Raw genomic sequence first — 19,677 nt, 5'->3', positions numbered from 1 at the left:
TTAGAACCAACAGCAACACGATCTAATCATCCAATTCCATTAATCCTCCGAATACTATCATTTCCCACCACGCAACGCGTTTTCCTGTGACCGAAACTTATAAAGCACACACGCACATGCCTTCGTCTCTCCTTAGAATGTGCGCAATCAACTCTTTATTCTTTACATTGATAGCTACCTACATGATTAGACTTCTCCTCATCCAATCCACGTGGAAACCCCACAGAATGCCACGAGGCCGTTTCATCTGTGAAACGAAGAAATAATATTAGAAGAGGAAGAAGAAGGGCTATAAATAATATGAGATTGTGAGGATTTAAATTAATGTAGGGTTGGAAAATTTGTCTGATACTGGACAAAAACGTCTGCATCTCAATGACCTAAAGCGGAATAAACTAAAAGGCCGCACGGGCGTGAAAGCGAGGTGCGGAGAAGCTTGTCACGCGACCATCCGGCAACGCCGTTCTCATGGCTTTCTGTGTCTCCTCTCCGCTCAGAAAACCGCTGTTGAGCAGATGAGGACAAGGCTGCGTTAGGGAAGACCTGAAGCTTTTAGCATCACAGATGAGTTCTGCTGGCAAAAAGTCGCTGACCAGAATCGATTCACAGTACGTAATCGAAGTAACGTTTTCCAACTTTTCAGAAATTAACATTTTAACAACTAATTAGCTTTATTGTCATGAGCCAGGCTGGCTTGTGGGCTGGCTCGGGCTCGATTGATGAGCTAACAAGTTAAATTTGAGTTAAGCCCAACTTGACACGTTTGCTTGTTTGTGTGCTGGGTTGTTTAAAAAAATATTAATTTAGAATACTCTCAAAATATATCAAAATTCAATGATTTATCTTTAAGTTATAAAAAATATAGGATTTTTTTATTATTTATTATAAATGTCATTTTATTGTACAATTAATATGAATTAATATTGTTTAATCTCCTTCATAAGAAGCAAGCTAGCTTTAATTCGTAGAATTAAGCTCGAGCTTCGAACTCGTAGAATTAATCAAGCTAAGCTCAAGTCAACGGGTGACTCGAGCTCGACTTGGCCCATTTACACCCCTAGTATACACTATCAAACTTATTATGTTGCAAAGATATAAATAATTTTGTATTATAATATTGATGGTAGAAAAAGCATTTAATAAGACAAATAAATTAAGAGCAACATGTAAGAGATAAGAGTAGATCAGCCTTAAGTCATATAGTTCAAACTTAATTTTGGGCTAATTTTATAATTACTTAGATAGATCATTAGTATAATATAATTATCTGAATATATATATATATAATTGAAAGAAATCCAAATGAAAAAGAGAAAAAAAATATATATATATATATATATATATATGGTAGTGAGTCCTGATGTGTTAAGAGTTGTCATAGGGCATTAGTGGATGGTCGGTTTGATCATTTTTCTTATACAATAGAAAAAAAACTTAGATTGGTAAGACAAACATCGAACATGAATGCTTGACAGATTCAAACATTTTGGAGAATGCAAAAAAATTAATTGGTAGTTAGTCGTTAGCTTCGTCATTCTCCTAATATGAGTAAAAATCAAGTAACCTAGATGACAATCACAAAATGGTATCCACTGATAGATATTTGATACAATTCATTAATATGCATTGATCATATGACAATAAGAAAAGTTGAAAGTCAATTGGTATCTAGTTGCTCCCTAATATGTGGGAAGGAAAGAAAATTGAAAAGATGAGTTTTGGCAGTTTGTCATTATCTGAGTATTAGAAATGACAAAGGTTAATATTATTTAATGACTAATGATAGTGGTGGTGATGATAGACATTGATCTTGGTTGATGACCAAAATCAGATGGTGGTTATATCAATCATCAACGTTACTGGACAATTAATATCAAGAGATTGTGACTAGACCTATGAGAATCTCTAGGTTTAGAAGTTATTCAATAAAGGTTCAGCCTTTGAATGTTTACAAAAAATACCTATGTATAATTAAATTGCTAAGTAAATTTTCTAGTCATTTCAAACAAAATCAGATGATTTGAAAAGACTCCTTAGATCTTGCATTGTTTTATATAATTTTAGTGGTTTAATAAGCTTAAAATTAAGTGATCTTTGATTTTCTAGATGATGCTAATTTTGTCTTGGAAACATAATTTGGAAGACATTTGACTTCATAATGGCCTCTATAAGTTTTCAATAATGCTTCAAACAATTTGATCATTTGGAATGGGATATAGGCCATCTTGGTTTCATTGAATTTGACTCATTAAATTGCTTTATCGACTTGACAACAAATTTGTTGAAAGTGTATTCATATTATCTTTAAATAAAGTTTTTGAAGCTTTTGGCCAAAATACTTCGGTACTTGGAGAGCTAAAAATTGTGCAAAAAGTCAAATTTGGTTATATGAACTCTTTAGTGGTGTATTTATTAACCCATATATTGAGATGTCAAATGCTAAAAATTCAATAGTACTCTAGGTACAAAATAATTATGATGTAGAATCAATGTTTTGAGAGAATCTTAATGAAAGAGATCTCCCTAGACTTCAAGGTGAAAATGATCTCCTCTTGAGAACTAGTGAAATTTTTGCATTTTATAACTATTTTAGTTATTTTTAAAGGCAATGTTACACTCATATGCCACTCCTAAAGTTTTTTGAATCAAAACTCGACAAACCTAAGTTAAAAAATTATTTATTTTCATTTTTATTTATGTTGAAACTGTGATGTACTTTAGGTTGGACAATTTTCATGTGATAAATTTAGAGTTTAAAGTTCTAATTCTTTTAAATGTTACAGAAAGCATAGGAATTATTTCAATTTTTTTCATGCTAAAATATAATTATTGTATAGCCAAGTTAATATTTACATTGTTTAATCTATTCTTTTGTTGATTGTATAATTTAATAATGTGATTCACTATATTTTTCAAATTAACCAAAAATATTATATATACTTCAATAAATGTGTAGATATCCAACAAAATTTTACAATTATTTGCATCATATTTTCTCTAAGGAAATCTCAAGTGATTTTTGGCCATTAATTTTTAATTTATGCTATAAAAAAAAATCATTAAGACATATGTTTTATTTACATGTTAAAAGTTTTCATTCGTAGGTTAGTTTGTTATCAATGATAAAATGCCTCCTTTTAATTATTCCTTTAAGTCTCTAGATTAATTTGTTATTTCCTCTTACTTATTGTTGTTATAGATCCAATAAAAATGCAACATGAAAATTCTCCCTACCCTCGTGGAAGTCGTGGGTTGAACGGTGAATTGTGTTTACAATAAAATGGAAAGGTATATAAAATTTTTATTATTCTTAAAATTTTCTTATTTAACCATACATAAGCATACTTATTTTAGAAGAATAATATGATAGATGTTCATAGTCTTATGATAAATAATGTTCTAACAGTCATACTTAGAAATGATGCCTTATTGATGCTTTACTAGAGGAGTTATTTAAGTAAATGAAAGAAAAAATAGTAATTTTAATGAGTTAGTTTGTGTTAGAAATGTTTTTGGTTTTTAAATCACGAATAAAAACTTCATTTTGGAGAGTAATATATGACATTGGGCATTTTTCTAAGCATTACTTTGGTAATAATTTAATGAATTTCATAAAAAAATCTTATATCTTAATAAAGATAACATTGTTAGCTAGAAAGTGACCCATCATTCTCTAAAATTGGTTATTTTATCAAATAATGTAATATTTTGAAAGTTAGGGTTGTGTTGCTCCTTAAACTTCTCTAATATTGTCAAATTAAAATAAGAAACTATAGTATTTGGATTGATAATTAACCATTGACCCTTAAAACATAATATAAGAGTGATTGGAATTACTTAGAAATTTTTTGTCACATAATGTTAAGCCTCAGATCAGTGGTTCGAATCCCCTCTGGCACAGTTAGCATCATCCCTATCTCTAGGCGCCTCATATGGAGGAACCTAAACACCTCCCTAGCTAGTTACAACCTAAGGGTTATCAGCACTAGAAATTGAAGAGTTCAAATGCGCATAAATGTGGGATTGCAAATTGGGATGAAGCCTGAAGCATTTATTAGGTGTATGCCCAAAAATTTTGTAGTAAGTACAGTAATATGGTTTATGTTCAGTGACAATAGGCTACTAGCATCCATTTTGTGCAGTACTAAGCTATATTTCTTCCACATCAGGGAGGGTGATATTCCTCTCAACAAGAGTCCTTGCAATAGAAGGCGTAGATAGGTTGAAGGTGGGCATGTATAATTTCATAGGTCTCCCTAGAGCCGCTCCGATAGAATAGAGGACTTGGTGATTAAATTAATGTAATTTCAGTTCAGGTAGTTTAAACCAGATTGGAATTATAGGGGGTTCTTGGCTGAGATCAAATTCAGGGGACCACTTGAGCAATTTTGTGGATTTTCCATCAATTGTAATGTACTTCATAGAAAAGATTTTAGTATAGTCCTCTTCTTTAGACAATTGTATCATCACATGTCTCCCATCAAGGAAACCAACATTCCAGAGTCCCAAAAATTTGAAGTCTTCATGGACCTTTCTAATAATTTCCATTTTTTGGTGCCCAGCTGGAGCTTCCTAATGAGAGTACATTTAAACTTTTAGGTCCGGTTGGAGATTTCTACATCAGAGAAAATTAGAGCAAGTCTGCCACTCTTCCTAATAGTCTTCTTGATGAGGTTACAATCCCCCTTGTCTTCCAAAGAATCATGGTAGACTTGGGGGAAAACCAAACTCGGTGGGGTTTCATTCTCACCGAGTGTAGGTTGTGGTACTCAAATTCTTAGGCACGTGTATATATATATAAAAGTTGTAAGTCCCCTAAGGTCATGATATCGAATCCCCCCATGTTTAGGGTATGTTACTTGAATATTTAGCACACATAGGGATGACCGGGGCTCGTCTAATACCCTTTGGGCATTATATGGAGTTATATCTTGATAACAAAAAGTTGTATTCATGAGATAATAAGTGGTTAGTTTTCAAAAGATAATAAGTGGTGAACTTAAGTGTTCCACCATTTAAGTTGCTTGAAGTTTAAAAAGCAATAGCTTTTCTAAAGTTTCAACACTTGATTACATGCATTTAAACATTAATATTACTATTGATTTTAAACTTTATAAATATTTTTAAATTTTCCAAAAAAATATTAATTCATCATTTTTTTTTCATTGCATGTGAGAAATTAGATAAACAACTTTCAAACTACAATTTCTAAACATATCTACAAGCAATCAATGTTCCCTGAGCGAAACTTTTCAGCCTAAGTTTCCATGCAAAACAATGCCTGGATTGATTATGACCTTATACCTAACTTAGTGTGAAAGAGTTGTCAGCCCTTCTTCACATATCCTTGAATATATATACAGTAATGAAATCTCCAGCTACTGTTAAGTAACATGTATACTGTGAAGCTTCCAGCCTATGATTTTTCAAGATTGTGAAGTTGGTACGTAGACGGTAGACTGACTGACTGGCTTAGCTTTAATGACTGCAAGAAAAACGCTCCTAATCTTATGTTTCAAGCATATATAACTTAATATTTAAAATTCATCTGCATGGTTTCAGGTTGATCAATCCTTTCAGGTGGGGTGGGGTGGGGTGGGGTGGGGTAGCATCAAAACAAGTTACCAAACACGTGTGTGGTGGCCCGCACGTGACATACATGTCGGCTTGACCAGTCTTTGTAGAATAAATATAGGCAGCTGTTTGATGTGTTTGTACATAAATATAGTTATAAAGCTATATAAAGTAGAAATCTGAACCAAAAGCTGCCAAATTTGACCATCCAGAAATTGAGCGTAGTAATTATAGGACCAATGATTTATAACAAGTTTTTAGCAAGTCACAAGATGCATGGAGAGGAAAATAAATTGCTTGCATGATGCATGGAGAGGAGGGAGATTATCTATTCTTTTGTGGACCGGATGGAAAAAGCTTGGCTTAAAATAATTTAAAAAGAGATTTAGAAAGCAATCTGCATTTTAAGTTAATATTTTCTTATTGAATTTCAGACTTTTTTGTTCATTTGTATGACATCAATATTGGAATACTTATTTACTATTATGTTCAAAAAAATATATATTTTATTAAATACTTAGGGAGCTATTTAGGATCACTTTAATTTTTTTTTTTTTATATTTTGGTTTCAAATAGATTATATTTGACATTTTTTTATTAATATATGAATGCTTTTATAAAAACATTCAAAACTTCAAAAATCTTTCTTAAGTATTCATAAAAATTTGTTAATTTATTTTTTGAAATAAAAAATAAAAATATGTGAAAAATACACTAAAAATATACTTTTAAAAATAAAAGAAAAAATAAAAACAGATTTGATCCAAAACAAATCCTTAGCAAATGTTGGTAAGAAAATATGTATTTAAAAATACAAGAAAAAATAATAAAAAAAAATCAAATTTGATTCCAAACAACCCCTAAAAAAATGTTCATTTAGCATAGAGGAGAAAAAATCATGTCAAGCATGATATTTATTTCTAGCATTTTTCTTACAGTCCTTTCTTTTCCCACTTCATTGGTCAAGCAAATGATTTTAGTAAAAACAATTGCCAATAAGGCTAAATTGATTAGTGATTGCATCCTTCTAAAAAGGGGACAAATTTCCTATCAATATTGAGTTCTTTTTATATGAATATGTTATCAAGGAAAGTACGGAAATTAGCATGCATTATGATATCTATGGTTAATTACCTCGTCGAATTATATGTACAAAAGTATATCAAATTTTACATGAAGATAAACCTTAATTTAATAAAGAAATTCTAGTACAAAATGAAGTTTTGGTGCTAGATATGTAAATGCATAGATATTGGGTGGTTCGTATGTAAATGTCCCCTTTGTAAGGAAGATAATATGATGAATGTCAAATACAATACAAATCCTGATGCATCATTTTTTTTTTTTTTTTTTGTTGGGAGACGTTTTTTTTTTTCCACCTAGTTTTTCTAATTCATGGAGCATGAATATGTTCGTTGTTGCAAGAAGAAGACTAAATCCTTGTGCATTCACCTACAAAATTTCGAGAAAATATTTTGTCAAGGTAAGCTGACATGTGGAGATTCGGGTTCGTGACCGGAGTGGAGTTCGGTGTTGTTGAATCATGAGTTCCGTCCAATGGATAAGGAGCCCGCAAAAATGGATTCAGTTGAGATGCTTACACTCCAATGTGGTAGATCTGAGAAGAAGAAGAAGAATTTGATAAAGAAAGGTGGTTGTGGCGACACTACTCAAAAGCAGGGCAAGTCTTGTTGGCGCAATCTTGGGAAAAATCAGTGTTTTTTCTGTTTAGAGACTGATTATTAGAAAAAAGTTTGTTGGAAGCTGAAGGAGAATGAAATAGAAGTCGCATATGAGTCAATTTTATTATGGAAAGGTGTAAAGAGGGGGATTCAGATGTGTTGTTGACCAAAGGAAAATATGTTGATATTTTCATACATATTTTACGCTGATTTTGATGATGCTGATTTTGATGATAGGGTATTTTTGATGTTTTGTTGCAGATATGATGAATTATGGTCATTGGAGCAAAAATAAACAAAAATGGTGCAATTTGGAGCAAAAACGAGCAAGAAATGAAATTTTGCCTTGTCACCTTTCGATAAGTCTTTCGATGCTTAACCTCTTTTACACTTCTTGCATATTTTTGAATGAGATTACACTTTAAAGAAAGATTATTTTTATAGTTATTTTGTAGAGTTATCTGTTAGGAACACAACGCAACTGAAATGAGGCGAAACAGAGCTAAAACGGAGCCAAACAGAGCGAAATGGTGGAGCTGCGCAGTCAGAGCGCCGACGATGAGATTTACCCGAGAAGACCGAAAAGCGCCGCGTGCCCGCCGCCGATGAGATTTACCCGAGAAGACCGAAAAGCTCGCCGACGGCGCCCTCGAGCCCGCCGACGGCGCCCGGGACGGATATGGGCTGAAATTCAATGTATTTGGACGTTTTTTGGAAGGGTGCTTTTTTTGGAAGGGATTTGGACGTTTTTTGGAAGGGTGCTTGTGGCAACTCTTCATACTTCGTCCCTACACTTTAAAAGAACGAATTTAGGTGAGAAAAAGGAGGATTTTGATGAGAGGAATGTTAGGAAAAGTTTGGAGAAATTTTAGGTTTATTAGAATAGGAGTAGAAATGTAGATTTCTACCCTTTTAGAGAGATTGAAGAGGAGATTTTGAGAGAATTTGTAAGGAGATATCTAGCATTGCATGGATCAGCGGGAGACTTTGTGGGAGAGATATTCATCTTTCTTTCAAGGGAAAAAACTAAGTATTGTGTTCTTCATTATCTTATGGTTTTGTAAACACTTATCTAGTGGATTTGCTTTGATAAAATGAAATGTCGTTGTTTTCAACTTACTTTTCTTTTATAATGAGTATAATTCATGTTTAGGATTTTGTGATGCATGTTAGAAGCGAATGTAATTATAAATGTGATGGTTTTTACTTGCACTTTATTTACATTACAATAAAGGCCTGTTGTAGTGTTAAAGTTCGTTGTAATTGCATTAAGACCCGAGAGGGCTGTGTAATTCTCAACAAAGTAGAACCACATTCAGATTCCATGGATGGTTAAGTTCATGGGAGTTGAATGCAAATAAATAGGGAAATATACTTTGATGGGCGTATACTTGGAGATTTTAGGGTGACAGACTAAAATCCCCAATTCAGTCCTATTGTTTGAGTACTGAAGCGAAGATGTTAGCCCTCAGGCGAGGGGAACGTGGGAGCTCCGAAGTGAGATCTGGTATCCTCCCAGCCTAGCCACAGATTCAGTAAACAAGTATAGGATTAGTCAATGTTCTTTATGTCTGGACCAAAGGGTAAAGAATAAGATTGCTCCTATTTGGCACATACAATATTTAATGCATCTCATTCCTTTATATTATCCAATTCATTACATAAGAATAGTAGTTTTTAATATCTCAAAATTCTCCAAACCAATTCATCCAAAAAGGGCTATCTTTAGAATTAAAATTTGCATTTAGTTATAGGTACTATCTTTACATTTAACACTTGCATTTAGGAGTAGTTGCTAGATAAAACATCATTTTAATCGACATTCCAAACTAAGGACTAATTGTAGTAGATTAGAATTTGACTAAGGACCTCTTACCTCGCTTCCCGGTGGGATCGATAAACGGGACTCTACTAGAGCCCTGTATTACTTGAGCGATACATGTACTTGCGTTTGAAATTATGACTTTACAAAATCATTATAAATATATAAATCTGGGTTCATAAATTTAAGCATATATAAAGTCGCTGTCAGTTGTAAAATTTAGTTTTTCACAATTTATTTATAGATGAGTAGTACTATAATTTAGAGACAAGTGCTAACTAGCACATTTGTGTTTATTGAGGGTAGTTCTGCATGTACAAGGAGCTGCATAGTAGTGCAGTGACTATAGACAACGATCAAGCTTGTTGTACTATTGATGTAGGGAGTATCTTTATCAAGATGCATGATGATATTATGAGGGAGGTGACTGACATTAAACATGTTCTAGATATCAAGAAAATTTACTGTCATAAGATCCTTTAGAGTCAAAGGGCTATAATGTAGTTATTGAGATAAAAGTTTTGAGGATATTTCATGGATCAATGATTTTTATGAAGGGAGTTCATCATCACAATCTTTACTATTTGAGAGTATTACAGAGGTTAAAATAGTTGCTACTAATGATGATTCTTCTGATGTTACTTTGTTGTGTTATTCAACAAGCTCATGCTCGAGAGGCTTCACTTCAGACATTGGTAAAATAAGGATTGATCAAAGAAGCGAGCACCTGGAAGCTTGATTTTTGTGAACATTTTGTACTTGGAAAGAAGATATGGATATTATTTGGTACTGTAATTCACAGTACAAAATGTATTTTAGAGTATGTTCGCAAAGATATTTGGGGCATGAAGAAGATAACATTATTCGACAAGCAGAGATATGTTATCTCTTTTATTGATGATTACTCCAAGTATGTCTGAGTGAACACCATAAAGCACAAAGACAAGGTGTTGGAGATTTTTATAATTTGAAAGAAGTGGATTGAGACTCAGACTGATATATTAGATCAGACAATGGGGGCAAATACCCTTTGTATGTACACTTACAAGAGTGTTAGAGAGCTGGGAAAGAGCAATACTTCATTGTTCGAGAGATACCACAACATAATGGGTTGATAAGAAGGATGAACCAGACTTTGGTGGAGAAAGTTTTGTGTATGTTATCCAATTATGGGTTAGATAGATTACATTGGACTGAAGCCATAGACTATGCTTTTCACACAGTGAATCATTTGCCTTTTGTAGCTATTGGGAAGAAAGTTCTAAAGGAGATGTGGTCAGAACATCCTGGTAGAGATTACGAGCACATGATAGTGTTTGGGTGCCCAACTTACTATCACATTTAGAATGATAAATTGGAGCCACAATCAAAGAACAAGATCTTCATTAACTTCAAGCGTGCATTCAAGGGCATCAAGCTGTATGATCAATCAAAAAAGAAGATTCTCATTAGCAGGGATGTTACATTCGACAAGGAAAGCTTGTTGAAAAATTGAGAGTCAAAGTAGGTGGAGAGTTCTGTTGGGACCGCAAATATGCAGTAGAAGTTGGAGTCTAATCTTGGAATAGCTTAATGTAAATACTACATTCCTACATGAATAATTGTAAAAGAAATTGACATGTTGCAGCCACCTAGATATGGAGTATCAAAAGACTTGGTTTGCAAACTGGATAAGTTTTTTTATGAATTGATGCAGCCACCATGACAGTGGTATGAAAAATTTAATTAATTTAAGAGGGAACAAAGTACATGGGGAGCTAGTATGATCATTGTGCATATTTCAAGCAGTTGGCCAATAGTAAGTTCATTTACTTGCTTCTATATGTTGATGATATGTTAATTGTATATGCTAGTTCGATTGAGGTTAAGAGAATGGTCAATCAACTATCCAAATATTTTAAAATAAATGACTTGGGTGAAGCTCGCAAAATTCTTGACATGTAGATTCTTAGGAACAAGTAAACTGGAAATGTTTGGCTTTCGCAAGGAGCTTATGTTTGAAAGTTGCTGAAGAAATTTGGTATTATTGAATCGAGCAAGGCCGTGAGTCTACCCAGTGATTCTCACTTTGAGTTGATTTCAGATTAGTGTCCTAAAGATGATCAAGAAAGAAAAGATATGTGATTGATTGCCCATGCGAGTGCGGTGAGCAGTTTGATGTATGTCATAATTTGTACTAGATCAGACAATGTACAAGCAGGTCTTCTGAGCAGATTCATGCATGATCTAGGAAAGAAACATTGGTAGATTGTGAAGAGTATTTTTAAGTATATTAAGGGTACAATTGATATTGGCTTAGTGTTTAAGAGCTAGTTATTTTTTGCAAATTTTTGTGTAGGCTAAACTAACTCAGATTATGTAGGTGATGTGAATAGGTGAAAAATTATGATTGGTTATTTATTCACATTGGCAGGAGGCCCAATTAATTAAAGGTTAGTTTTTTAGTCCACTATTTCTTGTTTGTTTTGGAGGCATATTACATTGCAGTCAAGGAGGAGATGAAGAAAACAATATGGTTGCAAGACCTATTAGATCACTTGGGAGTTAATCAGGAGTTTCTGACGGTGTTCTGTGAGAGTTAGAGTACAATATTCTTGGCTACAAATCCAATTCATCATGTTTGTACTAAACACATTTATGTGAGGTACCACTTTATTCAAGACTTGATTGACGAAGAAAATATTTAGTTGAATAGAATAGATATGAAGGAGAGTCCAACGAACATGTTCATGAAGGTAGTATCAGTCCTGAAGTTCACTATGAGAGTTTGGTGAACATTCAGACTCAAGACTGACATTTTGAAGAACTACATGAGACTTGATCCCTCGAGATGAAAGTATGTAGGCAACCATCCTGATGCAGTTGAATTGAAATTTGGAGCTCATTTGGTCATCACACACTTACTTAGAAGTAAGAGATAAGGTGAAGATTAGTGTATTTATGGTGTTTATTATAATTAGGGGTAATTTGGTCTTTTGAATATATTTATTTGTATGCCTAATCCTCCTCTATAAAAGAGACTTAGGGTTCATGAAAGAGGTGTGGTGAGAAGTGTAGAAGTTGTAACCCCAAGCAATTTTTTCTCTCTCTCATCCAGTGCTGGTGAAATTTTCATCTTCGTGGACGTAGGGTAATTGACTTAACGTCGAACCACGTAAATCATCTGTGTTGATTGTTGTTTTATGAAATTCCTAATTTCCGCATTGTTTCGTATAACAAACTTTGAGCATGGAGTGATGGTGGGTTAGGAGTTTTCAATATATAGAGTAACTAATTAATGATCAAACATTTGTTTTTTTTTTTCAAAAGTATTGCATTTATGTCATTCTGTGCACTTTATTTTAGCATGGAATTATTTTTTTTCTCACAGAATTCCTCCACAGGCATTATAATCATTCATTAGAAATGTTAAATATGTATATATGTATGAGTCTATTAAAATATTAAAAATGCCTTCGAGATAAAATTTGACCAAATTAGTTGGAAAAGTGCATGTATCTTTGAATTTCAAATCCAAGCTCGTAAGCGGTGAGTCGGTGACTAAACAAAGCTAAAATTAACCCATAAAAAGATCACAACAATATAATAAATATAATCTAAAAAAAATTAATGATTAAAAAATGAATTATGATAAAATTTAAATGAGGTGGTTTCAAGCTCTTAAAATTCTTAGCTATAACGAACCAAGCAATGATTTTAAGAGTCAATTGTGTCATGTTTTAATCACGGTCGTTGGTGGGGAATCTGTTCCAGGCACCGTTGCGGGAAAAATTATTTCATACGGACACCGTATGTCGAGATGCATACGGTGTCCAATCTCCACCGTCCACCACGGTAATTTTTTTTTTTAAAAAAATTCAAAATAGGGCCCACGCATACATTTTTGCTAATGAAATAATTCTTCCGGTTTGCGAGGCCGAAAAGGAAAATGAACAACACGTGAAGGTGGGTTAGAATTTTTTAATATATAAGCATAAAATACATACATGCATATACATATAATTTAACATTGCTATTATTTATTATTTATCTAAATATGTTTTCTTAAGATTTTCATCATTTAGTAAGGTGCCTAACAAAACTTTACGGCAATGACTGCCTTCTGCCGCACCCCTAGTTCTATCACGAGCACCGTTCTGTGTGCACAATGACATGATGAGATTCACGCTTTCGTCTATACATTCAGATGATGTACATAATATTTTCTCTAAAACTTGAGTTATGTAAACAGTTTTGTTGAGAGAGTAAAATCAATTTTAACTTGTCAATCATACTTTTTATAAATAAGTGTGAATAAAATCTCAAATAGCGATAGAAATACCTCTTCAATGTGTTTGTTTGGGGCATTTACAAATCTAGCTTCTAAGCATTCATATATACATGCATACCATTTAAATTCTTAACATCACATAAAAAATAAAATCAAGACCATTTTCTTAAAAGTGAAATTTATAATTTTCAAGCAAATTTATGACACCAATGTGTTAAAAATGTAAATATCAAACTTTAGGTGGTAGTTAACTACATAAGAATCGCGCGGGCATATATGTAAATTTTTCTTAAATTTATGGCTAAAAATACTTCTAAAAAAAGAAAAAAATTAACTATTTAGTGTCAATTTTCTAACATTATATATGCGTTACGGCAGTGTACAATTATAATAATGATTATATTACAGGAAATATGAAAATCGACACTTAAAATGCTTGGTCGGCTTCAAATTTCAACGCTGAGCTGGTGAACAGTTTTTATTTTTGGGTTCCGTCAAAATTGAAGCTGGTTGAGAGCGACTCGATGCATAGTAAAGATTATGTTAACAAGTTGAGTTAGCACATAGCATCTGTTTGCGGAAAAAAATAAATAAAAATAAATAAAGATTGATTGAAATACATGTTGTGGTCTATGTATATAAAATAGAATGATCGACGATGAAGCAAAAAAATTGAACGAGAAAATTCACACCAGAAAATAACACAATAAAACACACAGATTTACGTGGGTCGATAAATTGCCTACGTCCACGGAGTTGCAGATAATTTAACTATTTGAGGAATTTACACTAGTCGATCGTCTCAACTTACAAGAGACAATCACTCACTCCCTCACTCTCTCTTCTTTTCTCTCTACACCGAGATACACACCGAAGAAAATAAACGTACAAGAGAAATCTTATTCCTCTTCTGTCATAAGCCACCAAGAAGAAGCAAAGGGAGAGCAATTATCTTCTTCTTCTTTCTTATTCCTTGTGCTACAAGGAACTACTGCTTGTACTTATCTTTCTTTCAGCAACTTACACTAGTAGAGGAACCAAATGGCAGGGGCCTTCCTTTTATCACCACTAAGAGAGGCCGATGGAGGAAAAAATTGAGCAGGATCCAAAATGCGGTAAGTAGAAGAGGTGGGAGTGGCAGAAGCAGGCGTCGTTTTGCGAAAACAACCGAAGCTTCACTTCATTTCGTGACAGAGGAAGGCATGAACGGGGGTCACGACTGTTCGCGATTGGGCGAAGGCGGGAGCGAGAGAAATCGATATCCACATTTAAGAAATCTCCCACTTGGAGACTGATACATAGTCTGCATCGTCTTCTTTCTCAAATTGTATCTTCCACTGGCGGCGTCACCATTTTCTTCAGACGTAATATCATCCACCTTTGCAACTGAAGACCCTTGTCTTCACACCAGAAGACCAACTGAAGCTTCGCACAACTTTAATTTCTCAAGAGTAACACCCTGAGTCAACATATCAGCAGGGTCAACACAACCTTGCCACTCCAAGCTATTTTCTGGGTTACTCATGTATTTGTTTGCAACTCCCACTACATGGGCAATATTCTGCATTTGTTGAAAGCCTTTTTTCAACATGTCTAGCCTTGTACCTCTTGCTCCCATCAAGCTCAGTTTTCACCCCACTTGTTGTGTAATATTTTATTCACTGGTGGAAGTTCTGTCAGCTCTCACTTTCTTGAATTTTCATCTTGCAGGCTTTTTTTTATAGCTCTGTGGTTATCCGAAATCTGTTTGTGAAACAATATGAATGGATGCCCTAGACCCGCTCTTCTTTTCACTTCTATCGATGCCCTGCATTGTGGCCTTAGGTGGATCAACAAACCTTACCTTTCTACAGTAACTAGAGCCTCCAAGAAATGCCAATGAAGAAGGTCCCCACACATCTGTGTGTACAAGATCCAATTTTCCTACCCTTGGCGTTCTGCCATCTTTCAAGAAATTGACATTCTTTTGCTTCCCCACAATGCACCTCTGACTCATGTGTTCACGCATGAGCAAACCCGTAGTCATATATAGTGTGTCAGTTTTCTTACCCTGAGCCGGTACTAATGCTCCTTTGGTAACATTTCATGTGTTATCTGAGAACACTACTGAATAACCACCCTCATTGAGCTGCCCAACAGAAATGAGATTTTTCTTCAACTTAGGAACGTGTCTGACCTCGTGTCTGACCTTTTGTGACCTTTTGCAAAGTCTACTTGTTATTATTTGGAAGAGCAATATCAATGTCTCTATTTTCTACCACATTCAACGCCTCTCCATCTGTCAGATATACTTTCCCAAAGTTACCTGCAACATAATTTCACATCAATTTCCAATGGAATGTTGTATGGAAAGAAGCCCTTGAATCCAATATCCAGTCATCAACAGAAATATGAACTGCCAGCAGTATTGCTTCTTAATTTACCAAATTTGTGCTATCATTCTCCATCTTCTTGGGATTTCTGCAGTTCCTCTTTATGTGGCTAATCTTGCCACAATTCCAGCAGGTTTCCTGCACAAGACTTTGGTTTTGATCTTCCTCTATTTGAGTTCCTGTCCTGTGATCTCCCTCTGAAATCAACATTCAGTGCCAAACTCGAATATGAGATCTCGCCAGAAACTTTCGTGCGCACCTCCTCAGCCAAAATCAAGTCATGAATATCATCATCTTTCAGTTTAGATTTATTTGTAGAAATGCTAAATGTCATCCTCATGGCTTCCCAACTATTTGACAATGATGCCAAAAATATCAGCGCACGTATCTCATCATCAAAATAAATTTCAACAGACGACAATTGATTTGTCATAGTATTGAAATCATTCAGGTGTTGATCAGCAAACACATCTTCCACCATCTTCAAGTTGAATATCTTTTTCATCAAATGCACATTGTTATTCACCAATGATTTTTCATACAAGTCTGATAAGGCTACCATGAGATCTACAGTAGTCTTTTCCTTGACGACGTTGTGTGCAACGGACCTCGATAGGGTAAATCGAATAACTCCCAGAACCCGTCGATCCAACAGATTCCATCAACAGATTCCATTCAGCATTCCATTCAGCCTCATCCATATTTTTCGGTCTTTTCCCCAACAACGGAAGATGAAGTTTCTTTTCATAGAGGTAGTCCTCTATCTGCATCCTCCAGTAACTGAAATATGTGTCATCAAACTTCTCGATCCCTGAAACCTTCATTTCATCTGCAACCATCGTATGTCCTCATATTTGGAACAACGGGCTCTGATACTAGTTGTTGTGGTATATATACATAAAATAGAACGATCGACAATGAAGCGAAAAAATAGAACGAGAAAATTCGCACAAGAAAAGAACATAGCGAAACACACAATTTACTTAGTTTGACAAATTGCCTACGCCACGAAATTGCAGATGATTTTACTACTTGAGGGATTTACAACAGTCGATTGTCTCGACTTACAAGAGAAAGTCTCTCACTTTCTCACTCTCTCTTCTTCTCTATTTCTACACCGAGATACACCGAAGAAGAAGAACGTGCAAGAGAAATCCTATTTATCTTCTGCCCCAAGCCACTAAGAAGAAATCAAGGGAGAGCAATCTTATTCTTCTTTTTTCTTCTTCCTTATGCCATAAGGAACTTTTGTTTGCACTTCTCTTCCCTTCAGTAGCTTACACTGACAGAGGAACCAAACGGCGGGGGCCTTCCTTTTATCGCGACTGAGAGAGGCCGATGGAGGGAACAGTTCGTCTTTTCGTGAAAATCGAAGTTCACTTCGGTTCACGACAAAGGAAGGTGGGAGTGGGAGAAATCAACATCCACATTTAACAATACAGTCACATGGCTTATAATAAATTTCCTATTTTTCTGTTTTCTCTCTCTCCTTCAATCACATGTAATTTTTTATTTCAGTTTAATGTTGAAGAAAAATGTGTGTGTGTGTGTGTGTGTGTGTGTGTGTGTGTGTGTGTGTGTGTGTGTGTGTGTGTGTGTGTGTGTGTGTGTGTGTGTGTGTGTGTGTGTGTGTGTGTGTGTGTGTGTGTGTGTGTGTGTGTTGTGTGTGTGTCCAAATATTTCGTCGGAATTTCTGTTTGTCCAGGCAGTCGAGCATCACGTCTCCCGCTGATGAGATGCAAGGCAACGTGGTGCCCGATCGTTGGCCATCTGACTGTGCGGTGTCCGGACGGATTGTTTTTTCGTGTCTCTGTGTGTAACTTAGCCTCTAAACCTCCTCGGAAAAAAAAAAATCTCAAGTAGATTTAATTATTTATTAAATTATGAGTGAGGGCATAAATCATTTTTCATCTCTTGAAAAAGAATTTCCATATATTTTATGATTTATTGATCTTAATTAAAAAAAAATCTCATGACTATATATAGAGCAAATTTTAGCTGAAAAATTGAAATTGAAATAAAAAAAAGAGTGATTCAGAAACTAAAAAAAAAATGCTAAAAATACGGATTCAAGCAGGCTATTTTGTTCTTACAAGTAAAGTTGTCTCTTTTAGAAGCTTTTGGATAAGCACTCGTCAGAGCAATAGGAATCTCCTAATAAGACAACTGTTTGGCGAAGTGCTTTTGAAGGTCGGTTAACAACGACAACCAAAACATGCGAAAAATTATATTTCTTATTTTCTTAAACACGATTCTATAAATTATATAAATATATATATTCAGCACTGTATGATGGTGACTGAATTACAGTCTTGCAAGAAGACCCTTATCTTGGGTTCTAACTTCTAAGGTTTTGGTTATGAGTTAATGAGGCCCACTTTATGGCTTCAGTCAATGGCATTATTTACAGGTTAATTGATTTAAATTGTTTCATTATCAAATTTAGGGTGTCAGACATGACAATAATTAAGAATTGAGCGGTATGCATGCAAATCTCCCAAAAAACTCAAGACAAGAAGAGTAGTTTAGAAAAAAACAGGAAAAAAAAGACAAAACTAAACATGAGTAAGGAAATACAAGCAGGAAGGAAAGAAGCAATTTTATCCTTCTAAGAGACATTAAGCAAACCCCATTATATCGATCAACATTTCCAACGGTGGCTGCTAAATGAATTGCTTGTATGGTAGTACGTAAAATCCAATATGCATGCATATTAAGATTAGTTGATTCTGATAACTGGATGTTCAAATTACAGTGAGTGAACTACATTTAACTAAAAGCACAATTATGAAATCTGTTTACTAGGGATAATGACATAAAATAAATTTCTTATGATCATGGTTACATTAAAAAAGAAGTAAATGAGGAAGTGTCGGTTATGTTGCATTGATTCAATATTATGTTCGCTGAAAGTTTTTATGTCTTGGCATGAATATTGAATCAATCCAACAAATAATGAAATAATCGAAAGAGAGAACATATAAATTTTATGTGGAAAACCCAAGATAAGAAAAACCGTGAGCAGAAGATGAGAAGATGAGAATTCATTATATTAAATAAGAGATTACAAATGGAGAGTGTCTTTTACACAAAATAGAAGAGGGGTACATATAGTTTTAACAAGGTCTCTTACACGGATCACAGTCTAAAAACTATTATAAGTTTGATGTAATAGTCAAAACATTCAATTAACATTCAATCCATGTTCTCATAGTTTCCTTCTAAAACATTAATTCAGTGTGCTCGCAGTTTTTTTATTAAACTTTAATCCGCGTGATCATAATTTTTTTTCAGACGATAAATAAAACCAATAAAATTTGGGTCACATTTAACAATAACAAATTTTGCTTTAGAGTCTTTAATAGTTATCTCAAATGAGTCATATGATCGCACAAAATTTTTGAATATATATAACAATATATTATTAAAGAACCCAATAGGAGTTACGACATGCCCCTATTCTCAGCCAATGGAGGGTGTCAGTTCCTCGACATGTCCAGAAGACTGAACCGCCGGTTTATGCCAATCCACATCCATCTGACGGCTCCTCTTGCGGGTTTCCATTCCAAGGCCTCCCTCCTCCTTTTCAATGTAGTGGGAGGAGGGGTTGCCACATCTTCCACCAACACTTTTTCTCTCCTGCAGACGGTCTTCCCATTATGTGAAGGTGAGGGATCGTAGCCATAAGACAGGGCCACCCCCGATGATGATTCAATTAAGGAAGGGGAAAGGGGTTGGCAGGCCTCCACCCACTCGAACAAGGTGACAAAAGATGAACCACCAACCTGCAAGTTTGTTGGAGTAGCGATAGTCGGCGATGAATCAAACGACACATCCAATTTTGAGAAAGAAGATTCTGTGATCACGGTCTAAAAAAGGCCCCTCTGAGAAACAAAAGTTCTCCCTCCTCGTTCTTCTGCATAAAAAAAAAAAGAGAATCACATTTTTGGGAGATAA

The sequence above is a fragment of the Phalaenopsis equestris genome, unplaced genomic scaffold, assembly GCF_001263595.1.
Source record: "Phalaenopsis equestris unplaced genomic scaffold, ASM126359v1 Scaffold000107, whole genome shotgun sequence".
In the NCBI taxonomy this organism is placed as follows: Eukaryota; Viridiplantae; Streptophyta; class Magnoliopsida; order Asparagales; family Orchidaceae; genus Phalaenopsis; species Phalaenopsis equestris.
This window is presented reverse-complemented; position numbering follows the sequence as displayed.